This window comes from Cupressus sempervirens, chromosome 3 (assembly GCF_028749045.1).
Source record: "Cupressus sempervirens isolate cs-2001-9-10 chromosome 3, ASM2874904v1, whole genome shotgun sequence".
NCBI classification, from domain to species: Eukaryota; Viridiplantae; Streptophyta; class Pinopsida; order Cupressales; family Cupressaceae; genus Cupressus; species Cupressus sempervirens.
In genome coordinates this window covers 569,572,871-569,590,306 of record NC_143120.1, presented here as the reverse complement: position 1 = coordinate 569,590,306, position 17,436 = coordinate 569,572,871, and positions in this window count along the sequence as shown.

The window sequence follows — 17,436 nt, the reverse complement described above, 5'->3', positions numbered from 1 at the left end:
GAATTGGAATGAGTCAAAATTGTGTTGAGCATAATTCATGATTAGTTTTTCTGGCTTAAAACCCAACTAGTAAATATTTCCAAGGAATTACTTCGTCCAGTCACTAGATTTAATGTGTTCAGTAAAGTATCGGCACTAAGATCATCCAAGAAAGATTATGTTGAGAGACTCACTTAATCTAAATAGAATCAAAGAACCATGAAAATAAATGATATTAAACAACCTAATGTAATTTTTTTTTAATGAATCTTGGATATTAAGTCTATCACAACAAAAAAATGAACTCTACTTCTATCACTATCATTCATAGTACTCTTAGGATGTTAAAAGAAGATGCATAGATAGATATTTGTAAAATCCTAATAGAGAACTTGATGCAAAATCTTGGAAAGAACAAGAAGGATCAGGCACAAATATTCAAATATAGATAATTGATTATTCATGTATTTTTTCTACCTAATGATCTATTTTATAGGTATAGGAGATGTAACATGGAAAAGAGACACCCCTGTAGTAGTACATATTGGTGGATACTATAGGATGCATAAGTAGGAGGATATTGACCAGTTCATGTTTGTCTATTTAAAAGTGGTTTAGAAATAGATGAAGAGAAGAGATAATTCTAAAGCCATTATTTGAAAAGTATGAGGATACAATTTGTTTTATGATTGAGATTGATACCTATTGTATGGAGGAAGTTGAGCCTAGATCCTTATGGATTGTGCCTATGGGTTATGAAGTTGACTTAGAGTTTGTAGAGAGATATGTTGAAGAAATGCTAAGAAAATATTTTGACCCTAACGCTAAGAGATTTAAGACTTTTAAAATGAAGTATTTGAAAGTCCAAAGTCAATTGAGTGAAGGTGTGAAAAATAGAAAGATAAAAAATATGGTGGATAAAATTGCAAAAAAATAAAGAATCAATAAAGAGGGAATGACACAAGTTAGGAGAAAAAAAGAGGATGTGGAGAGAAGCAATGCAACAAAATATGTACTAGTTGATGTAGAACATGAAGCTACAACATTTCCACCTATCTTTATGCCACAATGACATAGCACCTAGGAGTGAAACTAAAGCATTGACAACACCTCTTGAGAAGAATACCATCGTAAGAATCTCTATGTAGAAGGTTAAAAAAAGAAAAAGAAAAAAAAACTTAGAACACTTATCCTAAGCTAGTATCAAAGAGATAAAAGCATAGAAACATATGTCCTTCTAAGAGAAAAAGGAAGATAATATGGTTCTTTTATAGATTCTGATGAATCTAAGAAGAAGATGAGGATTGAATATACCACCATAGCAAGAATTATAGAAGAAATTCTTATGAGTATGGGTAAAAGTGAGAATATTATTGATAAAATCATAGATAGAGTTATTAAGCATAGAATTTAAGTTCAAGTAAAGAACTACTATTGTGTATTTTATGAAGAGGAGAGAAGGAAACTAGAGCAAGGTGTAATTACTCATTTGAACAATTTCAAAAGAAATTTGGTTGAAATAAAGAATCAAATACCTAATCACTTATATGCTAAGCTAGAAGAAAGAAGACTAATAGCTCTTGAGGAAGATAAGACTATCCATCGGTAAGATGGTTGGAAATGATGAAATGAAGGAGTTATTTGAAGAAGCAAAGAAGAGGCTAGTAAGAAAGACAAGGGATAATTTATTGATGGAAGGAAAGGTAAAGGAAATTGATATTGAAACTAATGATTTTTTCAGAAAAATACCTTTAGAAGGGAGACTTCATGATTTACTATGAAAGAAATAACCAAGAACTAAGAGAAAGAAAGACAAATAATTTACTAATGAAGAATTATTTTCTAGTATTAAAGAACATGATGTATACATTGAAATAGTACTAATTATTTTTTATGAACAAGATGATGTTGATGATGAATTTGAAGAAGAGTAAAATAAGAAATTTAAAGACCCTTAAATTAACTAGAAAATAGAAAACTTGTGGATGAATTGAGAGAGATATGTTAGGAAAAGGGGACTTAATAAACAACTTTTTGAAGTAGATAATGAACTAAGAAAAGAGCTTGATGAAGATATTTATAATGTTGATGTGCTGGACACTAAGATCATTAGTGGAGAACATAGGAAAATTGATGTTAGGGAAGAGAAGAAAGAAATAAAAGTAGAAAAAGAAGAACATAGATCTGGAATTAGAGAAACTAGAAGGGAAAAACAAACACATAAAATTAGAGGTTGGACCATCAACTAGATAGATAGATTTTTGGAAAGAGATTCATTTGATTCTTTTGAAGTTTCAAAATTTCATGGTCCAATAGATCTAGGGAACATGGAAGATGATCAGTTATGACTAATTTCAATTTTGGTTCATGCAAAAGCTATTGTTAAATTTGCGAATAAGTAGGAGAAAGAAAAATAAACTATTATTTGTGTGTATAAAATGCGGTTATTAGTTTTTATCACCTAAAATTATAAAAAAAAGTGAATGCTAAAATAATCATAAGCTAATCTATAGCTTCCTATCTAAAGTGTGTAAGATCTATGCAGTAGTGCTCTCAAATTTGCAATAAAAATACCTTGTAAGTACACTCTAGAATGGAAGGTTCAAGAGAATATATGAATGAGGATCAAAACCATCAGAATCTTATTAAAGAATGCAATGTAAAGTTGTATTAAATGATAAAGATTAAGCTAAAAATGCACACAAGAGAAAAAGCTAACAAAGATTAGATTATAAACTATGAAAGTAAATGTTATAAGCTCTAGATGCAAACTGATAAAATAATGATATGAAAAAGTTGGGGATCCTTAAAGATAAGGTAGAGGCCTCATTTTATAGATTCACAGAAGTCCAACAAGTGATTGAGATGAAAATCTAAGCAATGGTAGAGATGTTTCCTTGTTTGATCAACGTGCTCTCATTTTTAGAGCCCCCAAAATGATGTGCACTTTCACTTTAGCTATTTATTTTTATTTGATTTTGGAAAATTATTTTATGCATAAACATAAGTGGGCTTTTTATTATTTAATTAAAAAGGTGGGTTTTATTTTAATTAAATGACCTAGAAGATGTTGTAGACTGAGGAGGTCAAAACTTCAGATGGCCTCAAATTTTCAGAGTAAGAGATGAAAATTATGCAAAGTGGGTTTTAATGCATAATTTGGTCTAGAATAAATTTTTAGTTGATTATTTGAGAGTTGATTCATATATTATTCTACACCAAAATTAGGTGATTATATTATATAAAATAATTAATGTGCTTTGTAAGGTTATAGGCCAACACTGGGGCATATAATAAGAAAGATGTAATATTTTATAATGAAATTCAACTTGGTCTATTCATTGCAATTTAGGGTCATGAGCTTGTAAAAGCTGTCTGAGAAATATACCATCAAGGGGTGCTAGTTGTGAGATGAGTGATTATGAATGCAACTAGAACAAACAAAAATAAGTCTACAACAAACAAAAGTAATTCTAGTGAAATGAACTATCACTTTCTAGCAACAAAAAATTTAACAATTGTAATGATTATAGAAATGAAACTCACAAATCCAAAGAATACTAATCTACAAACTAAAAAACTACATAATGTATGAATAGTTAATCTGATAAAGCAAGAATTTATTAATGCACATCTGATTTAACTTTCTATTTTATTTCTCTAATGAAAATGTGACAGGAACTACATAGAAATTAGAATAAATTTTGAAATAAAAATCAAATGTCAAAACCATATCAACTAAATTTGCAACATGAAAATAAAATAAAATTATTAATACACATCAACATAGAAATGTAATATATTAAATTTACCATCTAACACAAATTATTAACAAACACTGAAGGTATAAATGCAACAGTATCAACAGTATAAAACACAATTAACTATGAATAAAAAAACACAAATACATATTACAAAATATTTATACTTCATCAATTGTTGGAGAGTGGGTGCCTTCCTCTCAATTAGTCGACATAGGTGAAGCTCACTCTTTTTAAAAATAACTTCAAAACAACAATGATTTATTATTTCATTTATATCTCCCTATGGTGAATACATGATGGATTTTATAGCCTTTTACATGTAAAACTGAATGTATATTTAGTGCTTATGATTTTGTCTCTTTGGATCATAATTATTTGTTCAATTTTTAAGAATTTGATCTAAGATAATCTCCTCCAACAACCCAAGAATAAATGCAATGGTGTCACCTAGCTACATGGAAGATAGATTGGGATATATTTCCTCACTTATAAACTAATAATTTAGGTTCAAATAAATAATCAAGTTGATAGGCTTCTCCTATGGAGCAAACATTCCAAATTTGACTAATTCCTTGTCTTACTCCTAGTCACCTATCACACGCAAAAAATATAATGTTTTTTTATGTCAACACTTTTCTAGTTGCCATCTCATTACCCAACTTTGAGGATTCTGCCAATTGTCAAATGGGCTTGTACACTTGTATTTATTTAGGTCAAACACATATTTTCCACAAAAGAGAGGACATGGAAGACATGCACTCTATTTTGCATCAATAGCTCTCCACCTTCCTTGGGAAAAAATCTCTAGGTTTACATCAATTTAATTAGACTCGCAATTAAAGTGATGTTTGTTATAAAAAAACTCCTTTGACCATGTCTATTCCATGGTATCTTAGTAGGAAAAGTCAAAAAAATTATAATTTCTCTTCTCTTAGCCCCACTTGCATTTTAGGTAGAGAGTACACAAAATGCATTTGGAAAAAATGAGAGTGGATTAATAATTAAAGCATTAGTTAACTTAATTAAAACTAGGAGTTTCTATTGAATTAGATGACATGAATGCCAACTTTGAAAGAGGACAAAGAGTTTTCAATTAAGAGGATGCTTTGGAGAGTGTGTAATGCCCAACTCGGGGATCCTTGGGATAAGGATAAAACATGCACTAAATAATTTTTTTCTTAAGATATGTAACTTAATAACAACATGAAGTAAGCCAGTACAAGAACAAAACATCTAATAAAAGTAATAAGAATAGAGAACATGGTTAAACTCACATGTTCACCTACACTAGTGGAAGTCTTATAAACACTTCCAAAGATCCCCAAGCACCAAAAGATAACACAAAACATGAGAATACCCAAATGAACTCTAGATAACATCTATGGATTCAAAGAGGGGATCACAACTGCCCCTGCTATCTAGAGGCCCTCTTCATCCATTGTTGTTCTAATGGCCAAGACTAGGGATGGATATAATCGATCAAAGTGCTACCATTACCACCCCCTAGACCTGATCAACAAGGACATATATTCTTTTTAAGCCCAAATAACAAGTTCCTAGCATGGTTAAACATGCAAGTCCATTTCCAACTAAACATAACATAATCAAGAATTACAAGCAGAGACCAAAAATGACCACACACAAGATGAGGGCTCAAAGTTACAATTACTCATCTACTAGACACCATGCTAAAAGATAAATGTTGAATCCCAAAATTTGGCTAAGTTTGAAAACTTGGAGAGGTCTGAAACCTATCTCAAATGAATTATCCCATATATTAAAATATATCTTAAGTATAAGGAATTAAATGTTTCTTTTAGGATATAAACATCTAAGTACCAACACAACTAAAACTCATGTGTGGTTCCTCGCAACTATAATAGCATCATGAGACCTCAAAGGCCCTAGCCATCCCTTGCGCGTAACATCCCAAACTACTAACTAGATAGTCAGAGTTGTCTTATGAGGGTTTCACTACTACAATGTAAGTAACATCATAAGAACAAGAAGATCTAACATGCTAATCCATCAAAGCATAGAGACTCCAACTAATAGTGAATCACATCATCTAACTATATGATAAAACAACATAATAAAGGAATGCATCAATGAAACTAACATCATCTAAACATGATATCCATACATTCCAATTAAAGCATAAATCATAAGGACACATACTTCAGAAACTTGAAATACCAAATGAACATCAAGCATTGGTCTTAATTGGAAATAGACCATCTTTGTACACTGGTCCCCAGCGGTGGTATAGGTAGCTATGCCTCCCAACCACATGGAACCCATAGGCCCACTCCCACCATGCTGATGGAGATAATGATCCAAACACAAACACACATAAAGAAAACATCCATGGCTATCACTCACACTAGATAGTAAAGATGACTACAACCAAGATCATGAGACAATGCAAGTACATTAGGTCCTGATCAAACACTCTATGGGTCAACTATGTAGGGACTTAGTAGAGGGTAAATTTCTTGGCATTGAGTAGGCCAAGCTAGTATTGGAAGCATCAACTCCCCCAGGGAGGTGCACATCCTGTGTCTTCAAACTTAATTGGGTGCTCATATAACATTTTATTATCTTAAATTTATTACCCAGTAATTTATTTATTCTCACTTAATTAAAGCCTTCTTTACACCAACTCAGGAAATAGTCACCAAGGTTGCAGTAGAAGCCCCTCCATGGTGCTACCCTACCCTACCCATTCTCATCAAATGATGAGTTCCCATATGCAACGCACATTCCCAACCCAACCCCAATGACATAACTCCACTGATAACAACCAGGAGGTCGAGCCTCACAAGCACCCAAAAAATGCACATACACATGCTTGTGTGTGGGCCCACCAACATCAAGAAGACCATAAAACAAGGGGTGGATGAGAATATAAGAAAAATAACACTCAACTAGCCTATATCTGGGAGCACAGATTCTACATGAATCCCAATAAACAATAAAACCAAACATCATGAACTCACTCAACCGACCTCAATCTAGGAGTATGGATTCTACAAGAATCCCAATGATGTAACCAAACCATACATCATGAACTCATTCAACTGGCCTCAATCTGGGAGTATGGATTCTACATGAATCCTAGCATCCATAAAATAACAATAAGGGTTTGACCAAAAATAATAACATTAGATGTTAAATCACTCAACTGAACACAAAGTTGGGAGTATGAATGTGGCATGCACCCCAACGCAAACATGAAGATGCAATAATGGTCGGATTGATATCCTACAGATAATCTCAATCCACAACTAACACCATGCCAAGAAAACTTGAGAAAATTGCACAACATGCAAATTGAGGCAAAAACCTCAAAACTCAAAAACTTTAAAATTAAAACCCATTTGGTCTTAGGGAATGAAATCCATGAATATCAAATAAAATATGGGTTTGGAGTTCGTATACAAAAATGGCTAGCATAATAGTGCAAAACCCCAAACCCCATCCCAAAAAATAAGGAAATGCTTAGACCTGCCCAACCAGGTAGAGCTAGCATACAAAAATGGAGGGGAACACTAGTTCTCAACCTCCTAAAAAATGACTACCAAAGACAAGAAAAAATAGAGGTAAAACAATAAAATAGGAGAGCCCTACCTGACAGCCAAAAGGGAAAGTACAAGAATCTAAACAGTAAAATAAAAACCCCACAGAAATTGCCAAAAGTCATGGCAATCCATGGTCTCCCCAAGATGGATCCAATGAGACCAACCTCATGATGATCCCACATCCATAGCTCCCACAAAAAATAGAACAATATTTCCTCTTGAAGAGGATTTGGAATTTGCTCTCAAATTTCTATTAATTCAAAAAGTGAGAAGTTTGGAATAAAATTCCTTTTTGGATACTTATTCACTTTTTGAGTGAATAAAGGATTAGGGTAAATAACGAGATCACCTAGTTAAACCCTAAATCCACCCAAATAGAAATAGGCAATTCCAAGTAATTGAAATTCAACTACGGTAAAGCTATCAAGAATTAAATTAAACAAGAAAAATCCCAAAATTACCTTAAACCAAAATCACAAAATTCCTTAATAACTTTCATGATAAATGCGAACCTCTATATGCACAGAAACACTCATGGGTCTGATCACATAATACATTATGAATCTAGATTTACCAATTATCAAAGGATTAAAATAACAAGAAAAGATACATCATCCATACAGGGACAATATTGGCTTAACATGAAAAGTCTGATCACTAACTCCATATGCCATTGCTAGGGATATAAGTCCTACACAATAAACAAATACAATCAAGTGTAGATGCACAATATCTAATAGCTAAAATAAAAATTATATGAAATCACATAATTAAAGCATCTAATTAATTTCATTAAAATAATCTATTTAAATTGTTCATTTGCACAATTGTAAAAGATTAGTGCAAGAATGATTTAAATATTCATAGCACAATCACATCACAAGAAAGATCATCAGGGTTGCGTCCATCAGGATGACTTATAGAAAACCATTGGGAGAGGAACTATAGAGTGAGCCAAATTTATTTATATATATATATATACACCATCAAATGGAAATAATGAGAGGGTATGATTCATAGTTGCAAGAAAGGAGAAGTGTGGAAGACTTTTAGAAAGAAAACTAGCAACTAGAATAAAAAAAAAGTTTCTTATATTACTTGACATTTACAAGTTGCAAATCTCAATTCTTTTATTGGAATAGCTACATATTTTCTTGTCTCAACATTAGGAATGAGAAACACTACATGTTAAAATAGTAATAGCATTGGATAATTGGGATGAATGTTGGAAATAATTTTGGAATAGGATGGGAATAGATAGGCTATAGTCATTTATTTATTTTGGCTGCCTGCAATTGTTATTTTCTGTTACAATTTAAGCTTATTGTTGTTGTTACAAATAATCTATAGATCATTAGATAAAGGAAAACTAATTAGTATTAGAGTCTAGGTCTTTAAATATCTCGAAGCCAACCAAATTACATAGAGATTTTCTATGCATGTAGTTGGAAAGAAACATTATCCTCGTTTGTTAAAGTTTGAAATGTTGGGTTGATAAATTCTATTCTCTTTGCCAAATTTGATTGCATAGTTTTTAATATTGGCTTGCGAGCCAATACCAAGGTACCACTGTTTGCTTAAACTAATTTTATTTTTATTCCTCTTCCATTAAATTTGAGTTGTTATTAGTTTGTCATCCATTAGAAACCAAATTGATGACTATTACTTATATATCTATCGGAACAACATCATATTACTGTTGCATGGTGTACAGATACTGATAAGACATTGACTAAATTGAAACCCTCTAATTTCTTGATGACATTTCCTTATGCATTTCTTCTTTCTATGGAAGAATGAAATGATATTTGTCGTAAATGGCTATTTTGTTTGTCCCATGAGTTTATATTTTAATTATAAAGATTTTAAATCTTTGTAATAAACAATGGACATTATTTTTTTATTAGTTATTTTTTGCATTAATTGAGGTTATTGTTAATTTGATTTTTAGAATTTTATTCGAAATTATTTTAATATTCTTCATTTGTGATTTTGGTGATATGTTCTTAACTTATTATCATTTAAAAGTTTTCTTATGTATAGTTGGCCTATATTTTTATGTCATTTGTATATTAGATATTAACTACCTTCAACAAGTGGATAATTTGTAGATAATTACTTTGAGTTATCAATGTCAGACCTAATAAGAGATCTTTTCTTTAAGTCAAGAAACACTATAAAAACACTTGAACAATTGTGTTAACTAGAGGCATATTTACCCTATATTTTACTATTTAGTTGGTAGATTTATCTACATGTGCACTTCCCCTAGCATTTTTTGGTCAAATTTACAAATTTAACTAGAGGTGTATTTTCAATGCATTTTGTTATTGGATTTGTATGTTCCCCTGTATTGTTTAATTGGATTTGCAAAGAAGCATATATATACCTTGGCATCATATTATTTGACTTATCAGATTTATCCAAAAGCACATTTCCCCTACACTTTTATAATTTGAATTTGCATATTTTTTGTAGAGCATGTTTGCTTTGCATTTTAATATTGGATTTTCATGTTTGCCTTCATTTTATAATTGGATTTGCAGAATGATCTAGAAGCATATTTAGTTTTACTCAACATCATATTGTTTGAATTATCAGATTTATACAGAGGCACATTCCCACTATTATTTATTTAGTTGTAATTATTTTTATTAATTTAAATTAAAAAAATGTATTATTTATAGTTTTATTGATACCCCTTTGTTATGTCTCTATAACTCAAGTCCACTAGCCAAGACTATGTAACAATGACCTACATTCTTATAAATTTTGTCCCACTTATGGCTTGGTGATGGTCAATTTTTTTATATGAATTGCACTCTGTCAACCCAAAATAAAGTTTAGTTTGTATTCATCCATATATTTAACATTTAAACTATTTTATATGTCATGGCACATCATCCACTTCAAGACCAGATTAAAGATATATCAAGTAGCATGTCTGAAATAAGTATTCTAGTTTTGTCAAATACCTCAAACTCATCCATCAACTACCAAGGGTCTCCAGAAATAGTGATTGAGCATTGCACAAGGTCACTTAATCTTTCTTGTCAACTAAATGTTGAGAAACTAAAAATAATAAGTGGGGATACATGTGATGTCAAAGAATGTGATGTTTTGGCTATACACTATATGCTTAAGAATTTTTATGCCAATTATGTTAAATGTGTTTGATTCTATACTTACTTGAGGGAAATTCATGTTGATAAACATTATTGTCAAGGAAATGCTCCAGTCATTCATTGTGCATTCTGGGACTACCTCAACCACACTTAGCAATGTGTTATGGGTTTAATATAATGTGTTTTACCCTATGCAAACTTGAAATAGATGGTGGACAGTGCATAACTCATGATATAGTTTGTTATTCACTGTTAAAAGTTGTTTTCTTTTGTGTCTTTGTAAACTTGTTATAAATTCTATGTGTACTTAATTCATAAACAATGTATATCAATTATTATAAACTCCTGTTAAAGAGTCTCATAAATGTATTATTTCCAAATATTTTGAAATATATATATACCCTATCAAATGTTGTCTCTATTTTTATAGATTTGTTTTCTGAGTAGTAGGGCATTCTAGGCCAAGATATCATTACCTAAACAACGTAAATGAGTAGATCCTATCAGTATAGATAAATATTGGCATGTTGTTAATTTACTTATTTTTTTTACTAAATTGTAATATAATATTATATTTTATTGCATTTCTAAATTTATAAAATTAGAAACTAAACATTACTATTAATATAATACTATAGTTTTTTCATATTACATTCACTATATTGAAATTATTTTATTGTTCTTTTTAAAATAATTTTGTTTAAGCTCATAAGTTTCCTCAATATCAGTTTTGTTAAATTATTAGTATATTTTGCAATTATTAAACTTTTTATCCTTACCTCAGTGTAAATCCTCCATAAAAAACTATGTATATTCAAATTAATACAATCTTTACAATTATTTATTAGATTGTTCGAATTAATACACTTTACAACTCATTTTTGTGGACTATTCAAATAAATAGTTTTACCTTTTATTTTGGCATAATTCCATGTTCTTTGTTGTTGTTCTATAATTTTTTAAAATTTAAATCTTTGCTTATTTTTAAAATAATTACACCATTACATTCTAACACAAAGTTTGAGATATTGAACAATCAGTTTTAATTGATGGTATGCCAATTTATTTGCTTTTAAATTATTTCTTTTCTAACAAATACTAATAATCTAAATTAGCATGGCCCAATTTCCTCAAATGTGCATCTATTTACTTCTATTATCTAAATTTGTTATCCCTTCTTATTTATAGGATTTACTATATCTATCATTTACAAGTTCTATGTCATACTCTTATCTACTTGTTCTATGAAGGTGCATCTTTTTATCTTTAGCTATATTTTTCCTTACAACTTACATTAGCCCAAATTTTCATTATTTTTCATATTTGTCTGCACAAGGAATAATGGTCATATATTTTTTCAGCCATGTTATTTTATATATGACAACCTACCATTTTTCTATTGCCTTTTCTTTCATAGTCTTGCACTTATACAATAGTGTGATTGTGGTGCTAGGTTAATTACAAACAACTAATCCTTGCATTACATTCTTTCTTTCCATGCCCCTTAGTATTGAAAACATTTTGTTTATGTTTCTATTCTAAACAATGCTTAACACCTCTCCACCAATAAGAGGTTGATTACAAATCCATTTAGTTATGTCTTTGTCTCTGACTAAAGATGCTATTACACTTCTCAATGGTGACAAATTTGACCTACATATGTTTCTTCAAGTGTTTTCAATTTCACCAATTGGTCATACAACTCAAATGACAACTAAATAAAAGTTAGAGCTCTCTGATGCTATCCACATACAAAAAGATACCTTGCCAAACAAGTTTACCAACTTTGTCACAACAGGAAAAATTCAAAAGGGCACTATAGTCCAACTTATTGCATGTATTGTTCCTACCATTTGTTCCTCAAGGTAAGTTGCTAATTGTAGAATCTTTCTTATAATAAACCTTTTCTATTTTGCAATCCAAGTACACAACATACTTAATATATAAATCTTCTCTATTATGTAGGAGGATTGTAGTCTCTAAACTACTGGTCTCCTCCCTGACACATGCAATAATTGGCGACCCTACCTTCTTCTTCCAAGAACTTCAGAAACTTGTAGAAAATGAATGACCTTATTTATACACATTGACAAATGAAAAATAAATTCTTAGATCCATTCCACCAACTCCTCTAAAGTTAATTTTTGGCTGGCATGAATCCCTACTAAAAAAAACTTCCCCCCACTACTATTTCTCTTGTTCGAAGGTTGAATTCATTCCAACCATAGTGGACGATACAATCTCATGTTACTGAAAAGAAAGATATCCACCACTTCAACACCAACAAAGGAAATGGGAACATGTTTAGTTTTGATATGATTGATAGTGAAAGAACTAAAGTTTGTGTCACTTACCTTAATAGAATAGCTGACCTCCATTTCCAAAAATATTCAACCTAGTAGTTTTTATACATTATTTCATGGTATTATCAAATCTGCAATTTTTTTTTTAATAATAAGCTTAATAGTGATATGGTAATCACATTGATTGATGATTCCAGGGTCAACCATTGTAAAGATGATTGCTTAATTCCAACACTGGATTTCTCATTTACACACATTCTAGATATCTTGTCTCTGAATGTTAATTCTTCTCTTGATCTCATTGGAATCATTATATGTGTTGATCCTTCCTCTACAATAAAACACAAAAATGATGCAACTAAGGTCCTTAGGTAGAGTTTCAAACTTATAGATCTACCTTTGTCCACTATAACTATAACTTTGTGAGGTAAAATGACCCAAAAGGAAGGTAGTGAACTACAAGAAATGTACCATCTAAAAAAGGCTATTGTTCTTGCGATAAAAATGGTTGTGCCACTAAATACAATGGTAAGATCATGAATACATTGGCAACATCACAATTGTTTATTAATCCTGATATTGATGAGACAAAGAACCTATTATCTTGGCTTGCATCAAATGTGCTAGAAATTCTCCTACCCCAAAAACACCTTGTAGGGTGATACACCATCTTAAAGAAAAATACCATCTCTATTGAGAATGGATTGAAGAAGCTAATCAAAGAAGGAGATTGTAAAGGGAGATTGTTAAGAACATACAAGTATGACCAATATGCTTCAATCATTATTTTGTCACTAATTTCAAACCTGCTATTTGTTGGTAAGACAACTGCTTATATGATTTAAGTACTATCACTTAGTTGATTGATGAAGAGGATTTGATCAAAATATGTAACAACAACACCTAGAGGAAAGGTTGAGTTATGATTATGTAATGAAGTATAAGAATTAGTTAAGCTAGTGATGACATGATGTATTAATAATCTACTTAAAGTTACAAAGGCTGGTTGTACTAAGAAAGTTTAGAAGAACAAGTTACACAAAGGTTGTCTGCCAAGCCTTGACCGAGTGAAGAGTAGATGCCGAGAAAACTTAGTGTAAGCTGAGCATAAAATTAGTTGGAGCTAAGTAAAAGTTAATTCTAGTGTATTCTAAGTAGAATAGTGGATGCTAAGTAAAGTTGAGTTGATGCCAAGCACCAATAAACTTTAGCTCACGTCGATTAATTTCACAGTGGATGCTAAGCAATGCAGTGTGTGCTGAGCATTAGAAGCTAAATAATGCCAAGTTGCTACACTATTTAAAAGATCATGAATTTGATGGATCTAAGTTGACAAGTTTGTTTTCTTGGAATTTGTGAACTAGGTGGAAGATAAGGATGATGAGTTGGTGCCACAGACTTCAAGGTAAACCATTTTTAGAAAAATTCAAAAAGGATTCAAGTAGAAGTTTCTAGAGGAGAGACAAAATGTGGGATAGATTCATTGTATCCTACCTAATATGTCCTAACCCTAAATTAGAAGATGAAGAATGAGTAGGAAAAGATCTTGATTTCCTATTTATAGGAATGACTGGTTAGAAGGAAAGAGAGGAAGTGTGAGAACTTAAGGAAGACAAGGAGTCAAAGGTTTTGCTTCATCAAGTGATGTAAGAAGAAACTAAATTGGAATGCTAAGAAAGAAGGCTTAAGGATATGAACACTTAAAGGGTGAACAAGCTTTCAGAACTACAAAGTATGAAGGCCAAGCAAAATTGAGGACTGAAATAGTGATATGTAATCTACAAATGTAGTTGTAAGTTTGTATCAGATCAAGCCTTACTATTACTCTCTAGAAATTGTACCATTCTAGGGTAAATCCTCTAGATTAAGGTTGACCTAATAGTCATTTGTAAATACTTTAATCATGTGACATTCCAAGTGAATGGACTAAATTCCTCTAACAAGGCTCACTCCAAATAGGGTGATTGAAATCCTTTAATAGGGTCACATTTAATGGTGTGTATTGTAAACTTTAACATGGTTGGCCTTTCACAGGGCATCACTTCATAAGAGTGAAAAATGAGTAGCATTTTATTGATGGTTTTTCCAAAATTGGGTTTCCATGTAAATCATTGTGTCATGTGTATTGATGAATCTGTTATATTTCATGTTTACATTTTTGCAAGTTGATTTGATAGTAACCTAAAAGTTTTAAATGATTGTATAATCTTATGGATGCATGCATAATGAAGCTTTTTTTTTATGGGTTCACTAAGCTGTGAATAGTTTTAGTTATACATCTGGACCTTGGATAACTAATTCAGCTCCCTCACCCCTCTCAATTATTCTAAAAGTATTACAACAATTGATATTAGAGCCATCTTCTTAAAAAGGATTAGTTTGAAGGTACTAGAGGCACAAAGATCAAGATTTCAATAAGAGAAGTACCAAAGCTCAATAGAGATAACTTTCCTACATGGAAAAGTTTGATGAAGCTGGACCTTGGAGAAATTGGAGATCATGCACAATCTACCATTACCATTCAACATGTTGACCCTACTGGAGTCCTAACTATTGAGGATATGAGAAAGAAGAAAGAACATAACTAGGCAATGCTAGAGATTGCCTCTGCACTAAGTTATGTTGAATTTGATGATATTAAAGGTCTTGACAATTCAAAGAAAATGTGGGATGCCCTAGCTACCATCTATGGAGGAGAGACCAATGTTCTCAAAGCCAAAGCTAAAAGTCTCAGAGGTAAGTTTGATGAAATGAGAATGGAAGAAGGTGAAAATATTGCTCAATATGCTGTAAGGATAAAAAGAAGTAGTTAATGCGATAAGAGGAGATAATGGAAAACTAGATGATGGTATTGTGTTAAGAAAAGCTTTAAGAACACTACTACCTATATATGCTATTAGAGGTTCTAAAATTCATAAACTAAGATGCATACCAGGAATGATCTATCACTTGAAGGATTGGTAGGTAAACTTACTACTTTTGAGCTATCTAACTTTGATAATTATAAACCTAAGAGTATTGAATTTTCTTTCAAAGCTAAAGTGTCATTGAAGGAACTTGATGAGAAGAAGAAGAAGAAAAAGATAAAATATGTATCCAGTAATAGTGATACAAATGAGGAGGATGTTGAACAACATGAAGCAGTAATAGAAAGAATATTCCACAAGGGTAAAGGTAAGTTCAAAGGTAAATTACCTATCATTTGTTTCAATTGCAATGAAGTTGGTCATATTGCTACTAGATGTCCAGAGAAGAAGAACTACAGAGGTGGTGAAAAGTACAAGAGTAGAAGAGATCAAGATGGAAAGGACTACAAAGACAATGATAAAAAGTCATGCTACATTGCTAAAGAAGAAACATCTGATGAACATGATGATGAAGTGGTATATGTTGCAATGAAGGATGAGTCTGATGAAGATGAGGCAACTGCACTTGTGACTTGCATGAACAAGAATGACAGGTGGATCATTCATAGTGGATGCTCACATCACATTACTAGAGACAAAAGCAAGTTCATTACATTGAATTTTTATGATGGAAATAGTGTAAGATTTGGTAATGATGCACCATGTTTGATAAAAGGAAAAGGTTCTATCAAGCTCACAGATATGATTTTATGTGATAATGCTTACTATGTTGAAGGACTTAACTATAATTTGTTGAGTGTGTCACAACTAAATAATTTGGGATGTAAGGTTGAATTTGAAGACAATGTTGCTAAGATATTTGACACAAATGGGAAATTGATTGGAAAGGGTGATTAGACTAGAAGTAATCTATTCTATCTTGATATAGATGATGCTACTTATCTAGTTGTAAAATCTAATGATGTATGCTTGTGGCACAAAAGGTTATGTCATGTCAATTTTGATAACCTAGTCAAGGTAGAGGATTGCCTAAGTTGAACAATGTCAATTAGGAAAGATGACAAAGTCAAGTTTTAAGAGTAAAACTTATACCTCTAAAGAAATACTAGAGATTGTTTATACTGAATTGTGTAGACCAATTGAAGTGGAAAGTTACAAAGGAGATAAGTATATTATACTTTTTGTTGATGATTATTCCAGAATGATGACAACTATGTTTCTTAAAAAGAAATTTGATGCCTTACAAATGTTTAAGTGGTACTTAGCAAGAGTTGAAAAGGAAATAGGTAAAATCCTGAAGTGTTTAAGATCTAATAGAGAATGAGAATTCACATCAAATGAATTTGGAATATTTTGTAATGATAGAGGAATCAAAAGATAGACATCTTCCCCTAGAACCCCTCCACAAAATGGTACTGCTAAAAGGAGGAACATATATATAGTGGATTGTGCTAGAACACTAATGATGGTGAAAATGTTGCTTTGAAATATTGGAGAGAACTTATAAGTATAAGTATCTACACCTTGAACTGTGTACAAGTCAAGAAAGGTACTCATTCAACACCCTTTGAATTATGGTATGGATACTCACCCAATGTAAAATACTTTAAGGTATTTGGAAGAAAATGTTACATTCTTAAGGATTTCAAGAATGGTAAACTTGATGCATAAATTGAAAAAGGTATATTCCTAGGCTATTCCACAAGAAGTAAAGCTTATAAGTGTTTGAATACTAACACTAACAAAGTTGTGGAAAGTGCAAATGTAAACTTTGATGAATATATAGAAGTATATGAGGCTGAACCTATGAAAGATCC